The sequence below is a fragment of the Danio rerio genome, chromosome 5 (assembly GCF_049306965.1).
Source record: "Danio rerio strain Tuebingen ecotype United States chromosome 5, GRCz12tu, whole genome shotgun sequence".
Taxonomy (NCBI): Eukaryota; Metazoa; Chordata; class Actinopteri; order Cypriniformes; family Danionidae; genus Danio; species Danio rerio.
In genome coordinates, this window is record NC_133180.1 from 27,187,259 (window position 1) to 27,204,775 (window position 17,517).

At 35.7% G+C, this 17,517-nt stretch overlaps 1 protein-coding gene and 1 long non-coding RNA gene across 27 annotated transcripts in view; one reads left to right on the forward strand and one right to left on the reverse strand.

The window, feature by feature from the left end:
* The window catches only part of arvcfb (ARVCF delta catenin family member b), a 423,234-nt gene that overhangs the window by 314,255 nt on the left and 91,462 nt on the right, over positions 1 to 17,517 (reverse strand). The window lies entirely within an intron of this gene.
* On the forward strand, positions 12,720 to 15,722 carry LOC137495514 (uncharacterized). The gene is made up of 6 exons (XR_011015355.2): positions 12,720 to 13,174; positions 13,501 to 13,606; positions 14,513 to 14,639; positions 14,816 to 14,901; positions 15,192 to 15,234; positions 15,332 to 15,722. It is a non-coding gene; the product is annotated as an uncharacterized lncRNA (long non-coding RNA).

The window sequence follows — 17,517 nt, forward strand, 5'->3', positions numbered from 1 at the left end:
CTTTGTGCTTTGTCCCAGAACATCGTTGAACTCTTCAAACACACACAGATGGGCTTACAGAAAGCATTTCAATGGCTCCCTCTGCACACAGAACCAACTGAATAGATGCCAGTCCTGTGCAAAGGGGGGAAAGCAGATTTATCCCATCCCAAGAGCCCACTGGACCAACTGCTATTATCATTTACAGAAGCGTTTCAGCCTGGCAGGGAACAGAGATTAGTTTCACCGGTTAATTATATTACTTTTCAACGTTACGAAAACAAATTATAATGTTAATTGTTTAATGCTGGCAGTGATCCACATCGGACTCGCTCTATCCTTCTGTTTCCGCTCCATCTTCCACTTTCCTCAAGATCAGACTACAGCTTGCATTAGTTATCCGTAAAACCTGGAAGAGCCGACTTTTAGATGGTAACGCTCAAATTCAGCTCATAATCAAATTTGGCATGTTCCTCTTCAGAAGTCCGGCGTTCTGGTTGAAGGAGGATGAAATGAGAATTCCAACGGAGAGCAAGTTTTTCAAGGGATGCCAGACTTTTGTGTGTGCGTGTTGGTTTCTCGCATCTGCAGAGACCAGCTGATGCATGACCGAAGACACAACCGAATTCAACTCTGTCTGAAATGCCTAATGAGCTCTGGAATGAGGCTCGGTAGCGCTGCTTTTACCTCACATGTACCTCTCGGACAGCCCCTCGACAACAGCGCTACTCTTCATTCCACAGCCATAGTAAACAAAGGCCTCTCTGTAAATCAAATATAAACAAAATATGGAATGCAACAAATGATGATGAATTGCAATACTGTAGGGCTGCCTTGCAGGCTGAGAACGAAAGCAGCGTTACTCACTGAGATGAGCCAAGAAAGATTTATAAACGCTGACCTTCACACTCACACAGAACAATGTGCATATCACATGTATTGTTTTCTCTCTATCTCTCTATCTATCTATCTATCTATCTATCTATCTATCTATCTATCTATCTATCTATCTATCTATCTATCTATCTATCTATCTATCTATCTATCTATCTATCTATCTATCTCAAATATGACATTTGCTGTTTGTTCAAGCTACTAAATTAAACTGAGCTCTCAAACAACATAATTCTTGCTGTTTTGGGAGGACAACTTAATTGTTTTATGTTTCATTTGACTTCTTCATGTTGTCCAAACACAAATCAGTTATGTGGAATACCTTAATTGTTTTAGTTTAATTACAGTTTTTCTAAGTCGCTTTGGTGCATTTCTCACTACACTATTTACATTTGCACAACAGTTAATGCATTTCTCAAAACAATTAGTGCAAACTGCAAAACCTAGTTGTAAAACCTACCTGCAAAAGCGCGTCACATGCTCAAAATGAATAGTTCATTCCTCAAAAGCAAGTATTCAGGTCAATGAAAGAGTCAGTATCGTCAAAATGAAAAGTCCTGACACCATTGTTTATGAACAAGATAGTCAAATGGCTTTGTCATGTGTTCATTATGTCAGTTTACTCTGTACATTTTTTCAATGCAAAAAAAGTCAGATTTTGGTGACACTTCCTGAAAATGCTCAAGACAGCACTATATACTATTTGCACAGCCATTTGAAAACTACAGTAAAGTGAGACATCACTGCATTGAATGAGTTATCTGAGTACAAGACACTAAATATGTATGTTTCACATTTTTACTGCATTTGCTCTTTGCAATCCTAATTTACTCACAGCATTGTGCAAAAGAATAAACACAACCTTATTTAAAACAAACATAAACTCCCTTTAGGTAGAGCTGTGCACAACTGTACACAATATTGCAGTACATATTGGAACTGAGCCTACAACATACACAGGCCTGTGAATCATTCAACAAATTGTTCAATTTTAAAGACATTTTCAGGAAAATAAAGATTTAAATTTGTTTTTTTTTTTATTTGTTTGACAGATTTTGACAACTAGTTCACCATTTTTGTATTTAATGTCTCAAGTAATGAAATTAGTTTTATATAGAATGACTATTCAGCATTTACAAGTTTAGTTCATTTTGACTGACATGACAGAAGCAAATGATAATATTATAAATAGTAGAGAGTTTATGAAAGCAATTGATGCATGTCCAAAAGCATTCACAATTTGTTGAAAAGAATGAGAAACTGCTACTAGGATGTGCACAAATGATTAATTGTTTTGAGAAATGCATTAACTGTTGTGCAAATGTAAATAGTGTAGCGAGAAATGCACCAAAGCGACTGAGAAAAACTGTAAAATAATTGTTCTAGTATTCTCAACTTACATCAATCAAACAGACTAAAAATATGTACAATTGAAGTCAGAATTGGGTATCATCCCAAACACACCAACAAATCTGGTGTGGATTAAAAATACTGACTGAAACCTCCAAACTCAAAATTATCTGCGAAATTTATGAGGTCATACTTATATAATTACTTTGTAATTACTCCCAAAAGTGAACCTACAGTGGCAGCATCTGAATCAAAAGTTTGTCACTCATGTCTTTTCTAGCACTATCTTTTCTATCTGCAGTGAGAGGTCATGTGATGTTGATGTTTAATCTTTTTAAATTTGAAAACCTGTCAAAGAACATTTTATTATGTCCTGATATGGAACAATATAAAGTGTAAAAGGGTGTCCTAATTTCAGTCAAAATCCTGACTGAAATCCTGACTTGAGAGGTCATGTGATGTTGTTCATCTGAGGTTTTATCTTTTAAAAGATAAAACCTCATGGAATATTGTGTAATGTCTTAGAGAATTTGGAAAAGGTCCACGAGTTGAGTCTCAAACTGAGCAGTTGCGTGTTGTACAGCCCACTAGTCTATTGAAGCCGTCAAGATGTTAATCTTAACATGAATATATTTATTTTTTATAAAAAGTTTTGTATCATAATGCACAATGAACACATTGTAACTAACATGAATTATTCACTCATTTTCCTTTGCCTTATTTATGAAGGGTCGCCACAGCGGAATAAACCGCCAATATCTAACATTAATTAATGTTAATAACGTTCAAATATAGTGCTTATTGTTATTTCAAGCATTAACTCTTGCTAACAAATAAGACATTATTGTGATGTTATTGACATTAATGATCAATAATAATGCATTATGCAACACAATTAAATAATTTAAAAAATTCTATATTCAATAGCTGCATCTCAATTTAAAGGCTGCATCCTTCAAAGGGCGCATTTCAAGGCTGATTGCATCATAATGGTGCAAAAAGTCTGCCCCAGTTCAAAGACTGTTTCAAATACAGCCTCCAAATGCATTCCTCATATCCCGGCCTTCAATAGTCCATGTCCTTCGAAGGATGCTGCCTCTGAATCGAAACTCAAAAATCCAATCGAAAGTCAAATTTACTGTACGTAAAGTAAAATATAATGCTTTTAGTGGGAGATCAAACACCCCTTCCCAGATGCACCCTTCTATCAGCCCAGACAACCCATTCACACTCTCAGAGAGCTCACACAAACCGATCCAAACCCGAACTGATCTGCCATTGCAATGCATCCAAACAGCTTCATTTGCAAAGTGGCAATGATGCCTTCTAACTCAGTGTAAACAATGCACCGTGGTAAATCTGCATTTGTGGAGGCCTGAGACAGTGTCTCGCGGAGAAATAAGACTTGAGCAACGAATGAAATGCTAATGAGAACTGCTTTTATTCAGCAGTAAGAGATACAGTCTGAAAACACTTAAGACAGAGATAAAACAGACAGAAGAAATGCACCATGTTTCAGAGAAAAACAGTTCAAGTGAGGAAAAAAAAAACGAAGAATCTCATTTCTTCTTTGTTTTTCTTTGGATTCTCACTCTCTGCCCTCAGTTTCAACTCAAAAAATAAAGGCACAGCAATGGCACTCTGATTACATAAAAGTCATGTTCATACCTGGAATTAAGATGCGCTCAAGTCAATCCGACCACAAGTGGACAATGACAAGTACAGGTGTGAATAGGCATAGGACTTTTGCTGTCTTAATTCGATAAAAAAAACGATTTCTTTTCAACTTGAAAAGGCATCTTTGGATATCTTTCTTTTCTTTGGATATAAAGCAAGCCTCTGCACTATTCAGCTCTACAGCATGCTGGATGTTGGTTTATATAAGATATGTTTTTCAAGAAGTTTCCTGAATCATGAATCCTGAATTCTATAGTGGCCCTAAAAAAACTCAAAATAGTCATAAAAAACACGTAAAAAACAACGGTATAACAGAAAATTTATGCGGTTTTAAAACCTTTACTTTTCAAAACTGCTTTACACCTTAAAACCGGTTATCGTCCCATCCCTATGTAGTGAATGGTGTGCAAAATGCTTTGAGCCCCTTTCAACCACATTCAGATAGTCGAAAATGAATTTGACTGGACTGCTCTAACAAGGTGAACACACATGTGTTTAATGTGTTTTTGAACAGCCGCTAAACAGGGAAGGATCGGCATAGAGAATCGAACTCGGGTTGCCGTGAGCACCAGAGTACATCGAAGCACTAAATACTACACCATTGGCACTGACGATACAGATTTTAACTTCGTCTGAAATTTTGCTTTTGGCAAAAATCAGTATAAAGCAGAATGTTTTCTTATAAGCTTGACATGTTTTAATCTTTTTCTTTTGCAAAAAAAAACTATATGACTGCAAATGAGATTTTTGCTGCTTCGTTCTCTTCAAACAGCAGCTTTCAAGTAGCACCCATGAACTGGTGTTTTTCATTAGATCCTGTTTTATTTAATGTTTATAGTCTTTAAATGTATTTAAAGCGACAATCAGAGATGCAGTTTAATCCCTGACAACTGACTTTGTGTTCTGATTTTTTGCCGCTGATACAGAGTACTGACTCCTTGTCAGGGTGATCAGCCCATACCGAGAACTGATTCTATTGCTTCAAGCTTTATATTACATTAAGCACATTTTCCCCCTAAGTATGAACGTTAAGAGAAGATCTTGCCTTACCTAAGAGAATAAATTAAGGATGCTGCATATAATCCCTTAAACATGTCTCTTATAACCATTTAGATGTGAATGTATCGTAGCCAGAAGCAGTTTTATGGAAAATAATTCAATTATTAATTTTACTTCGGCTTATTCCCTTGTTTATCAGGGGTTGCCACAGTGGAATGAACCGCCACAGAACAAGTAAAATTATTTACCTCCTCATGTGTTGTGACTAGTGTAGACTATGTATAATATACAGGAGAGCAACTGCGTCTTCCTCTGCTTGTAAACTCATGAACAAACACCAGTGATCGATTCATAGAATCAGACAGATTGGCGAGTACCGATCGAGTCATGAAATGTGATTATCGGCCAATACCGATCTTCGGCTGATCGAATGGAGCATCTCCAGTAATCAATAACATTTACATTGAGTCATTTAGCAGATACTTTGTCCAAAGTAACTTACAATTGAGCAGGCATTCAGGGATTCAACAAGAAGAGGCAATGCACTCAAGAAGTGTTAAATGAGCTGTTAGTGCTCAGACAATTAAGTGCAAGAGTAAAGAGGGGGGAGTGTTTGTTTTAGAGAGAGGAATGTTTCAACAGGTGGTTTGTCAAGCTCACTCACTTGTGTGAAGCACACTTAAATGTTTTTACTCATTTTATTTTTATCTTTTAGAGATATGGAGTGATTGTAAGAAAGTGTCTTTTGCAAATGTGCAAATACTGGTGCACATGTCAGTTAAAGTGTCAGAGAGATGAAAGAGTGTGTTTTCTACAAATGGTTTGTCAACTCCACTCACCTGTGTGAGGTACACGGAGAATTAGATAATGTTTTGAGGTTGTGGTGTGGTTGGGGGGAGAAAAGAGAGGTTCCTGATTTTGTTCACAGGGGTTTAGGATCAGGTTCTGAATCATGTTGCATAATAAGAATGAATAAATATGGATTAAATAACATAATATAATAATACTTTTCAAAGATACCTGATTTAATTACCAATGTTTTAAACTATTTGTTAAACATATTGTATAAAAACAAAAGCAAACTTATTGAAATGGTTACAGAATAAAATCTAGGTTAATAGGAGTTAATCAGAAGAAAAAGAAATATATCTATAATTACAGTTATCTATAATTTCATTAGTCAATAAAGTAGCCTATTCATAAGCCCTGTGTAATTGATCTGAGACTTTAAGTAGATTTTTTTAGGTTTCTCGAATTAGATTGAAACATCAAATAAGCCAATGACTCCCCACAGACAACAGAGAAGTGGTAGAACTTTGTCAAAAGTTGACAAAAGAGATATTGAATAAGTTTACATGGACACCAATAATTTGATTTCAATACGATTAAGACAATAATCTGATTAAAAGTCTACCATGTAAACAGCGTTTTTGATTACCTTAATCCAATTACTAAATCGAACTAAACAGAAATTGAATTATGACGTGGAGTTTGCCGATGTTAGCCACATTACAGAAGTGTAGTACACACGTAAACACCTTAATCAAACTATTACCTACGTGCAGGATTTTCGCCACATTGTGCAACAGAATATTCTATACACACACGGCTGTGACACTATTCTCTGCACCTACCGAGTCAGTGGAAGACCACAGACACCTACATCACCTGCAGTTTTAATTTTTACCCTTATGGTGTGCGGTATCAAATTCCATTAAAACAACACTCTTCCATCAGTTCATACTCGCATCCAATATCTTGTTTGTCACAAGGGCCATTCATGAAATATTCATATTATAGTGAAAGAACCAAATTGCAGGTAAAGTTGACAAGTTACAAATGAAACACCCAAAATTACATGAAACTCCAGAGGAACTGTAGATAGGGTGGTGATGCAATGACATTAATTGAATTATGTGCTATAACATGTAAAACGGGATCATGAAAGGAACCTTCAAAAAGAAACTCATGTAAACACCTTAATCAAATTATTCTCTTATTCAGAATAAAGCAAATACTTAAATTAATGATGTCCATGTAAATTTAGTAAGTTAAACAATAAAAGGTGTGAACGGTATTGTGCAATACCAGGTGTGAATAGAACCAAAGAGTGTCTGTATGAACTTTTTGCCTTAAATGGCCTCCTCTGCTTCCAGCAATTTGAGAGAATGAAAGGAAGCAGGAAGTTGAAGAGTTCTTTCCTCTTCCTCTCCTGCAGTTGGAGAAGGCAGCTTCTTAGTTCTCTCTTTGCTCAATGTCTCAGTGATGAGTTTGCCCTAATGGTGCTGCCGATTGCTTCACTTTGCATTTATCTTGTCTGTGTATAATTAATCTGCAGTGCAGCATAACTCTTTTAGTTAAGGCCCTTGGATATCTGCAGAAATCTCATACGGCTGGCAGTTGCACATTCATTTGTGACATTGTAGCAATTAATAGTTGACAAGTCAGATTTGTTGGAGCAGCAGATAACTCAATAATTATCGTTTGGAGATTTTCGGGAGAGGCCAGCGAATAGGGGAACGTGTGGAATAACATGCCAGCGCAGCAGTTGGAGTCATTAATGGAGGACATTGGGTAATAATGTGACATTGTTGTTTTATTATGAGCTGAAGTACGTGTCAGAGCCCAGCATGTGGTAATTACTGCCAATCAGACTCTCAAACACGCTCTGACTGACAAGAATAACAGTCATTCATGCATCCTATTGCTCGCTTACAAACACAGCTTGTGATGGTTAAGATTCCTTTATGTTTTGAATGAATTCATTTATTTGATCGAAAGAGAATTAAACGAGTTTTATTGTAAACTTTTATCAGAAATAAAAAGATCTGGTTCATGTACACTACCTGTCAAATTCTGTTCTGGCGGCATTTATTAAATGTAAAAAAGAAATATTAAAGTGGTAAATACGTATTTATTAACTATTTATTTATTATGTATTAAATGCAGTTTTAAACCAAATTTTGGCTCCAGTCATTATTGCTTTTATTGTTAGTACCAATAATATTAATAATAATAAATATTAGAGTGATTTCTGAAGGATCATGTGACTCTGAACTCTGAACTAATTAAATGCTAAGCTTCTTTTGAACAGTTATTTTATAATGCAATAACATTTCACAATTTCACAATTTGTAGTGTATTTTTGATTAAATAAATGCCGCCTTGGTGAGCAGAAGCTTATTTTAAAACATTTAAAAATCCTACTGACCCCAAACTTTTGACCGGTAGATATATTTTAAAATCTAATTTACTATTGTTATTCCAGTGTTACATTTTCAGAATGATTAACGTTATTAAATTAGTTTAATCAATATGAATTGCCTAAAGTTATATATTATTTAAAATATAATATTTAAATGTGTAATATCTTTAAAGAAACCATGATTGACCATTCAAAAACTTGGGCCAACTTTTTTCCTATAATTATAAATGATAAATGTATACATTTTGCAGCATAGGCGCATTCTGTCAACGTGAAATTTTTTTTTCGTGAGAAAGACTTACTTTTTCTTTAGCTTGGCTGGAATAATTATAAACTTAAAAAATTGTTAATAATATTTAGGGTCAATATTATTAAACCTTTTAAGATTTTTGTAGTTTGGAAAAGCCTACAGAACAAACCACTGTTATTTAAAGCCTAATTAACCTAAAATGCCTAGTTAACCTAACTGACCTAGATAAAACTTTACATTGTATTTAAGCCGACTACTAGTGTCTTGCATACTAATTGTATGTACAGTATTATGGCAAAGACAAACAAATTAGTTATTAGAAATGCGCTATTAAAACTATTATCCTTAAATTCAAAAAAACAATCTTTCTCTCCAGGGCGGCACAGTGGCGCAGTAGGTAGTGCTGTCGCCTCACAGCAAGAAGGTTGCTGGTTCAAGCCTCGGCTGGGTCAGCTGTCAGTTCTGTGTGGAGTTTGCATGTTCTCCCTGCGTAAAAAAGAGTGCTGGATAAAATGGCGATTCATTCTACTGTGGCAACCCCAGATTAATAAAGGGACTAGGCCGAAAAGAAAATGAATTAATCTTTCTCTCCTTTAAACAGCACTTGGGAAATTACATTTCAAACTGACATTCAAAGACATTTGTCATTTTTATTTATTTTATTCTAAATAAATGCTATTTTTTATTACATTTATACATTTTTAGTGCTAAAAAATTTTTAACAACAACTTCAATTTTGCATATTAGAATGATTAATGTGGGATCATTGACAACTAATGTAATGTTGCTGAAAATACATGCATTCAAATAAATTACATTGCACTGAAAATATATTTTTCTGTCTTCAAATTATTCAATTATTCAAAGGGTTTGACAAGCAGCATAACTTTCAGTAATCACAATCTTTCTCTCTAGTTTGGAAGTAAAACACATCCCAGACAGAGAGAAAGAATTAGAGAGAGAACCATCTCAATACAAATGGCTGGAGTATCTTCTCCATTAGCTCCAGCTGATGTTGAACATCATTAGGGTCCTGCTATCTATCTTCCCACAATACAGCAGGAGCAAAGGGGGAAAACACAGTGATTTATTTGTGGATCGGCACAGTGGCACTGCTGAACGAAACAAACCACTGGCCAGAATCCTGCCAGCCCATTCAGCATTCTTGACAGAGACAGACAAACTAGCAGAGAGTGAAACTGCCCCCTATGGGTGAAAACATGAAAGTTAATGCAGGGAAGAAATAAATTGCTTCCAAACCTGATCTTCTGCTGCACGCAAACTTAAACGCAATCCTCTCTCCTTTGCAAAACAAATACATGCACGGTTGCATACATTAAGAAAAAGAACCAGAAAATCGATTTCACTTTATTGCTGTCATCAGGCTATTGCTGAGTTACCATTACCCGTGCACGCTTCAGCACGCTTTCATTTGAACCACTATCAAATTAGCAAGGCCATTCTCAAATGCAAGCATCATATGTAATGTGCTTACAGCAATTGCATACGCAACCTTATGTGTGCACACCCTAAATCCATCAGCGGCAGCAATATTTACTCTCCTCTTTCAGCTCTTTGTGCAGATCCACAAACCTTCGACATTCAGCGCCAAAAAAATGATGAAGAAAGACAGACAGGGAGAGAAATAAATAGAACTGGCTTCTGTTGTAGATTGACAGAGCTTAACAGACAGTCCTCGGCGCACAGCACGCTTTCAAAAACGAGTGCGGAACTGCAATTTAGCAGAGTTCCACAAGTAAATAAAAAAGGCTTTTTTTGGGTTGCTGCGGTTCAGTTTTGGGATGATGTAAAATAACCTTTGAGTGGTTTTTGCCCAAAATCCAGCCACCGAACAACCGGGTTTTGGAAGAAGCATGTCATTTGTTTTGAAGTTAAAATACGCTCTTGTCTCCCAGCTTAATATGCAGAATTAACTAAAAGGGCAACCAAATAAAACAGTTTCTAAAGGCCATGAAATGTGGACTCAGATTTTACATGTAGCGGTGTTGGTGTAAAATGTGACTGCAGGTCATACTCATGATACTTCATGATATTATTTAATTATTAATACTACAATACATAAATACACATCCATTCAAAAAAAATGAAAAAATATTGCTCACCAAAGCTGCATACTTTTTTCATCATTGAATTTTTTATATCTAAAAAAAAAATTACATATAGATTTTAAAGAAATTTTCACAGACTGTCTGATAATATTTTTTCTTCTGGAGAAACACTTATTTGTTTTATTTTGGCTAGAATAAAAGCAGTTTTGAATTTTTTTAAGATTTTAAGGTCAAAATTTAAGGCCCCTTTAGCAAATTTTTTTTAGATTGTCTACAGAACAAATCATTGTTATACATTAACTTGCCTAATTACCCTAACCTGCCTAGTTAACCTAATTAACCCAGTAATTAACCCAGAAATGAGTTATTAAAACTATTATGTTTATGTTATGTGTTGAAAAAAAATTCTCTCTGTTAAAAACAGGGGGCTAATAATTCTGTCTTTAACTGTATATATACACACACACACAGACCAAAAAATAAAAAATAAATAAATATATATATATATATATATATATATATATATATATATATATATATATATATATATATATATATATATATATATATATATATATATATAATGGTGGCATGGCTCACAACAAGAAGGTCGCTGGTTCCAGTCCTGGCTTTATGGAGTTGCATGTTCTCCCTGTGTTTGCATGGATTTTTTTTTTGTAAATGAATAATTCCTGGAACAAAACCAGGAAATAAACATTTTTGTGACTGATGTCTGCCACGCAATTTTAGTTTTCCCGGAACATGACGTCATTAAACGGCAATAGTGCAAAAAAAACTGCATACCAGTCTTTTATTATTTTGTGCCATATAACGTTATAGTTCAGTCATAAATAATAAAAACATGTACAAAACATACAAACATAAATCGTATGAACAAACACTATTTATTTCACTTTACTTTTATGTGCCAAGTGAAAATAATAATTAAATGACTCACTTAGTCTAACCTTCAAAAAGAGCCCACAGTTACCTCTTCCATCATGTTTTCTGGCTGACTTGAGATTTCTTTGCTTCTGTCTCCCGCTATCCTGATCCATTCGCACAGTTTTATCTTCTCAAGTTCTCTTTTGATCAGAATCATTATCAGATTTTCTCATAGTTTTAAAAAAATGAAAAATTTTCAAAATGCCATTTTGAAAATACAAATATTATTTAAGTAGGCCACTATGCCATTATTTATTTTTGCTGTTCACTGCATGCAAAACAACAATCACCAACCAATGAGAGTGATTGTGAACTTAACAAAGCCAATTGCCTGAAAATATTGTTGAGGGCCAATAGTTTTACTTTAACTTGAGCATGGTGACTACCGTCACACAGCCTTTGCTTGAATTCTTTCTCTCTTTCTCTCTCTCTCTCGCTCGCTCTCTCTCTCACACACACACACATAGATATTCACTGCACACAAGTTAATGCCGGATCCATAAAAAGAAATACCGGAATTCAAAACACAAATAACGGACATATTCCGGAACAGGATCTGGCTCAAATTAAGCACTGGTTTTCTCCGGGTGCTTTGGTTTCCCCCACAGTCCAAAGACATGAGCTATAGGTAAATTGGGTAAACAAATAATTGGCCATTGCGTGTGACTGTGTGTTTATATGTGTGTTTCCCAGTACTGGGCTGCGGCTGGAAGGCCATCCACCGTGTAAAACAAATGCTGAAATAGCAACCCCTGATAAATAAGGGACTAAGCCAAAGGAAAATGAATCTACTATTATATATATTATAACTGTTTCTATTTCAATTCATTTTAAAATGTGAATTTAACTTAATGCAGTCAAGGCAAAGCTATACTTACAGACTTCACTGTCAATCAGTCCACCAGGAAGTATTTCAAAATCATTTGGTTCCCCATTTCTTATTAAAACAGTTGTAAAATAAAATTGACAACTTCCAGCTACGTTAATATTGAAGAGTTACGGTAAAGCTGGAAGTTTTAAAGAACTGGAGCAATATAAGATTCCAAAATAGTTGCTTTGTTCGATGAGTCTTGATTTCTGCTTTTAATTTTGTACAGTAAGGTGAGGTCATTATGAATTCATGGAACCAGCCATGAATTTAAAAAAAAAGTAAAGGCTGAGTATGAGGGAGAGTTAATAGTTTTGTAAAAGAACCGTATTGCTTACAGACATAGTTCAACACCATTAATGCACTGATCAGTTCCTGCTAAATAGAAGTAACGATCTATTTACAGGCGCTTCATTAGTTACAGCTGCTCAGGTGCTTGTTAGTAAGCAAATCCAATCAGCCAATTTCATGGCAGCACCTCAAGGCTTGTACTGTAGATGTGGTCAAGATGATCTGCTTAAGGTCCTAACAGTCATCAGAATGGAGAAGGAAGATGATTTAATGTGGCATGCTTTTTGTGCCAGACAGGCTGGTTTTTAGTATTCCAGAAACTGCTGATCTACTGGAATTTTCACATGTGCTTATGGATGTCTAACAGAGGCTAATTGGAAGCCAATTTATTGAAAACATACAGTACATTTGACTGCAGTTCCTACACAGCAAATTTATCAGAGTTAAATTCTCGGTGTTGAAGCATTTCAGAGTAAAGTGTTGACGTTAAAGAGTTAGATTTTGATAAATGAATATAATTAGAGTTAGAATTCATTTTATTCAGTGCGAAATCAAGGAGTTATCTTTTCAACACTTGGTGGTGTTATTTCCAACATCCGGGAATTCATGCAGCAACAGTCACTGAAGAATTTTCCAGACGCCATTTGGTGAGTCAAACTACCTAAATGTTGGTATTTTACTGACTTTCTTTAAGGAAATACAGTTGTAAACATATTGTTAAGTTGATAACTTAAGAATGGAGTGACAATTTTAAACTTCTGCGGTTCATTCATGGTCGTTTGTGTATCTAGCTTAACTGCATTACTATTGACTTCTTTTCAAGAATGTTTTTATATGTGCTCACGCATACATAGTGCATAAAAACATCAAATGTACATGTTCAACACATTTCTGTCACGCTTAATGCCATTTTGTGCGTTGTGGTTGTAACCCATTTGTAAAATAAAATCGACACTTCTCCTTTAATTCGAAGCAAACTAGCGAGGGAATCCCCGGAGCGCCTAGCCTACTCTGCCCGGATGCTAACGGCGATACAGGACGGTTTCCATGAGCTCTGGAGAGTTTCTAAAACATATCTGGTGAGTAAATGAACATATGCTTACTTGTAAAAGGCTTCCTGACTAAAACATATGATTGTTTGTTATTAGTGTATGTTAATTTGGTTATTTTAAACACCGCGGCCCTTTTAAACTGGTTCATTCGTGGCCGTCCATATACCGTTAGTCCATAGACTCGCGTGATAACGTACGCATGAATTATATTAAGTGTTGACAACCATTAAAAGTCGGAATGTTAACATTAATGTCTTTAAATGACCGCGTTTGCACTTTCTCAGACATTTAACGTTACAGAAGTCTCCCGGAAGTTGCGGGACTAACGTTAACGTTATGCCGCAAATGCACAGACTCCCAGATGCCCAAGTAGATGCCCGCAAATGAATGATAATCTCCCGGAAATCGCGCGTCTCCCGCCTAGTCATTAAACACTTTGCACACCCCTCTCCACAGCATCCCTCCCAGCTCTTCAGGTACGTCGCGCGCAAGTCACCCCATTGCTCTTCAGGTTCTGATCTCTCCCGCTACCTCCCGCAAATCAACTCTGTATCCCCCGAAAATGACTTTTCCCAACTCGGCATGTCTGACGTTAGTCAGGAACATCTTAGTCAAGCTTTTTCTCCCGCATGATATTGTGCTTAAAACTATAGGCTAAACTTAGCATGTACTGTACACAACATTTCCGTTTTATTTAAGACAATTTAGTGCGTTGTAAACAGCCACATGTCTGTAAAATTAATCAACTGATTCATATTTGAGCAGCCTAATGATGATACAGGTTTGATTTGTAGATTTATTATCAATAATCAACATCTGAATCAAAAGATATCTGAAAAAATGTGAGGCATACTTTGTGATGTTCATCTCTCTTTTTTTATCTGAAGGTTATGCATATGTGTTAGATACTAATTTTTTGTTGTTTTTTAACAGCCACAGTTCTCTATACAATAACACAAGACCCTGTGACGGTGGCTGATTAGAGACGGATGGTGTATTTCCAGAGTTGGTGAAATGACCAAGCACACCTTCTTGGTCATATGTGGTGATGATAATGAAGGTATGTTTGATAAAGTTCTGTATTTGTTTCACAATAAGCTGAGAGGGTATTAGAGCATTAGAGAATAATAAATGACATGAAGGTGATAAGTTTTGTATTGTGGGTGAACTGTTACTTAAATAATGTTTTGCTCTTTGCTTTGCACTTTTCCTCTTCTGCTTATCCTAATATTTTAGATTATATTTGGACCTGAAACATCTGCTAGACTCCAGGAAAGGTGGCGTCAATACTGGACCTGAAAGGGCCTAACAAGTTGAATCTGGTAAAGAAACACGCACGCACACACACACACGCTTACCGAAAACTGTAAGTTTATGAATATTTTTTACACTGTGGCCAATATTTTGGGGAAGTCAGCATCACTAAATGATATAAAAGATTTTAAGCTCCTCTAAATTTTGCTCCAAGTGTTGTGTTAAATTCAGGATTCTGGACAGACAGCTGCCTGTTTTTCCAGTTCTAGTCATAGTGGTTAACCTACTTGTTTTTGGAGATTCCAACAGTGATGTGTGTGTTTTTTTCTACTTTTCCATATCCTGTCACCTCAACCAGCTGGGAGAGTCAAGTTGTGGATCATCATGAAGATTTTCAAAAGGTGAGTTTAGATTTCTTGAATGTTTTATTTACTTGAAATGATCTTTTAAATATATTATAGAATTTGATTGCAATTTGTTTTCAAACATTTTTCTTAGCCATGCTGGAGTCTTTAAGAGTTCTTAGATGAGCATCACCCTATATCCGTGCATCAGGAACCACCAGACGAGCGATCAGCAGCTGCTACATCGTCATGGATAAAAAGGTCATCCTGTGGCTGGGAAGCACTTCATTCACAGGACATGCTTGATGAGATTTCCTAGCTCCAGTTTGTTTTCACACAAGTTTACAGCATTTATACCTTCATTTAAACTGCTGTGTTTGGTATGGAGGACAAGGAAACACCAGAAGTGAAAGATTTGCACGCCAAGTTGTTTAAAATGTAATTTCATAAGAAAACTATGAGTGACGCTATAAACTTTCAAATTGCTCTGATGAAACATCAAGTTTGGACCAAAGGACTGAAACAGCCTTTTTGAGCACTGGTCATACATATTTTGTTGATACTGTCTGTACTAATAAAACATTTAAAGCATATTTGACATTGTTGCAATTTAAAAACTGAATGAATTGTTGAAGTGGTGAATGTTTTCAAATAAAATGTTTTTTCTTTTGTAATTTACAGTCTATTTGGCCTTTTTACCATATTTACACTCAAGAGAGTTGAATAAAATTACAATATAATACACCAGGCGGTGTTAAATATAGTTACATTTTTAACTCTGTCCAGAGTTAAAATTAACCCTTACTTCGGTGTCAATGTGCCAACCCTTTTGAAAGTGTTGATTTAACTCTGTTTTGAGTGGACCCCATGAGACACTTTCAAAGTGTTGAAATTAACACCCATAGAGTTGTTTTGGGTCCCCATATTTTGCTGTGTAGGTAAAAATAAACACTTTCACTGTAAATATCATTAGTTGTTGGAAACATACTGTCCAAATTAACAACTAATACTAAATACAGGGAAATATTAGCAACAAAAAAAGTAGTTCTTTGCACAACACAAAATAAATAACACACAAAATAATTAACAGTGTGTGTTATTTGTAATTGTATATGTTAACATCTGCTATGAGTCTCTAGAGTATACAAATAAATTACTTTTCTGGTGTGGTCAGTTTGCTCAGTAGCTCACTTTGTATAGTGTTACCTCTCTTACTTTTACATTTGCTTTAGAAACACTGTTGGTTTGGTTTATGGAGTGGTTTCAGTCAGTACTAGGTGATCTATATAAGCCCCACATTCTTGTGGATACATACAAGAAGGATGTTTATCTGCAACATACAACAAAATGTACCCTAAGTAACATATTTCGGACTCCCAAAAATGTAGACTAAGGCATGTATAGGCTAAACATTTTTACATTTTTAAATTTTTAGGCTGTACTTCTTTACTTTTACTTGAGTACAAAAGTGCAATCAGTATTTCAACTTTTATCAGAGTCATTTTAAATATGAGTATCTGTACTTCTACTTGAGTAAAAGATTTGTGTACTTTTATCATCTATGCTCTCATTGAAAGTTGAAAACTTCAGGCTACTTAAGAGCTACGGTAAGGCTAGAAATTGGAATGTCTATACAAAACAGCAATGAACATCGCAAACTGGATGCTTTGTCTGATTAGTCTTAATTTCTACTTTGATTTTTGATTAGTAAAGTGAGGTCATTATGAATGCATGGATGCATCCATGAATGTAAATTACAGGCTGTGGTGTAATGGTATAAGGGAGAGTTTTTTGAGCATTGTTTAAATATCATAGCCTGAGTATTCTTGCTTATGCTCATCTCATTACGACCACAGGAAATACACCATGTCACAAAGCTCAGATGATCTCAAATTGGTTTACTTAAACATGTAATTGAGTTCGCTATACTCCAGAACACCTATGGGAAGTGATGAAATGGCATCTCTCTTCCAGTCACAATAGTTAACAGCACATCATTCAAACTTCTTAACCATCAACGAGCTCATTAAAATCGTCAGCCATCCGCTTTTCGAAACATGTCAATAAACAAAGGAGGCGTGTGATAACACCAAGCAGCTGCGAGACGCACTCTTGTGGTGTTGATTTGTCGAACATTATACTTTCAAAATACAGAGCGAATTCTCAATCACTGTTACAATCGGACGTGAAGCGAGCATCGTTATTCAGCAGTGCCAATGATTAAACAGATGAGTGGCCAGAGCTGTCAGCTGCGCTCCTCTTTTTGGAGAGGGGGAAGAGAGAAAGGAAGAGAGAGGGAGGCAAATGGAGCACAAATTGGCAAAAGCCCAGACTCATTTA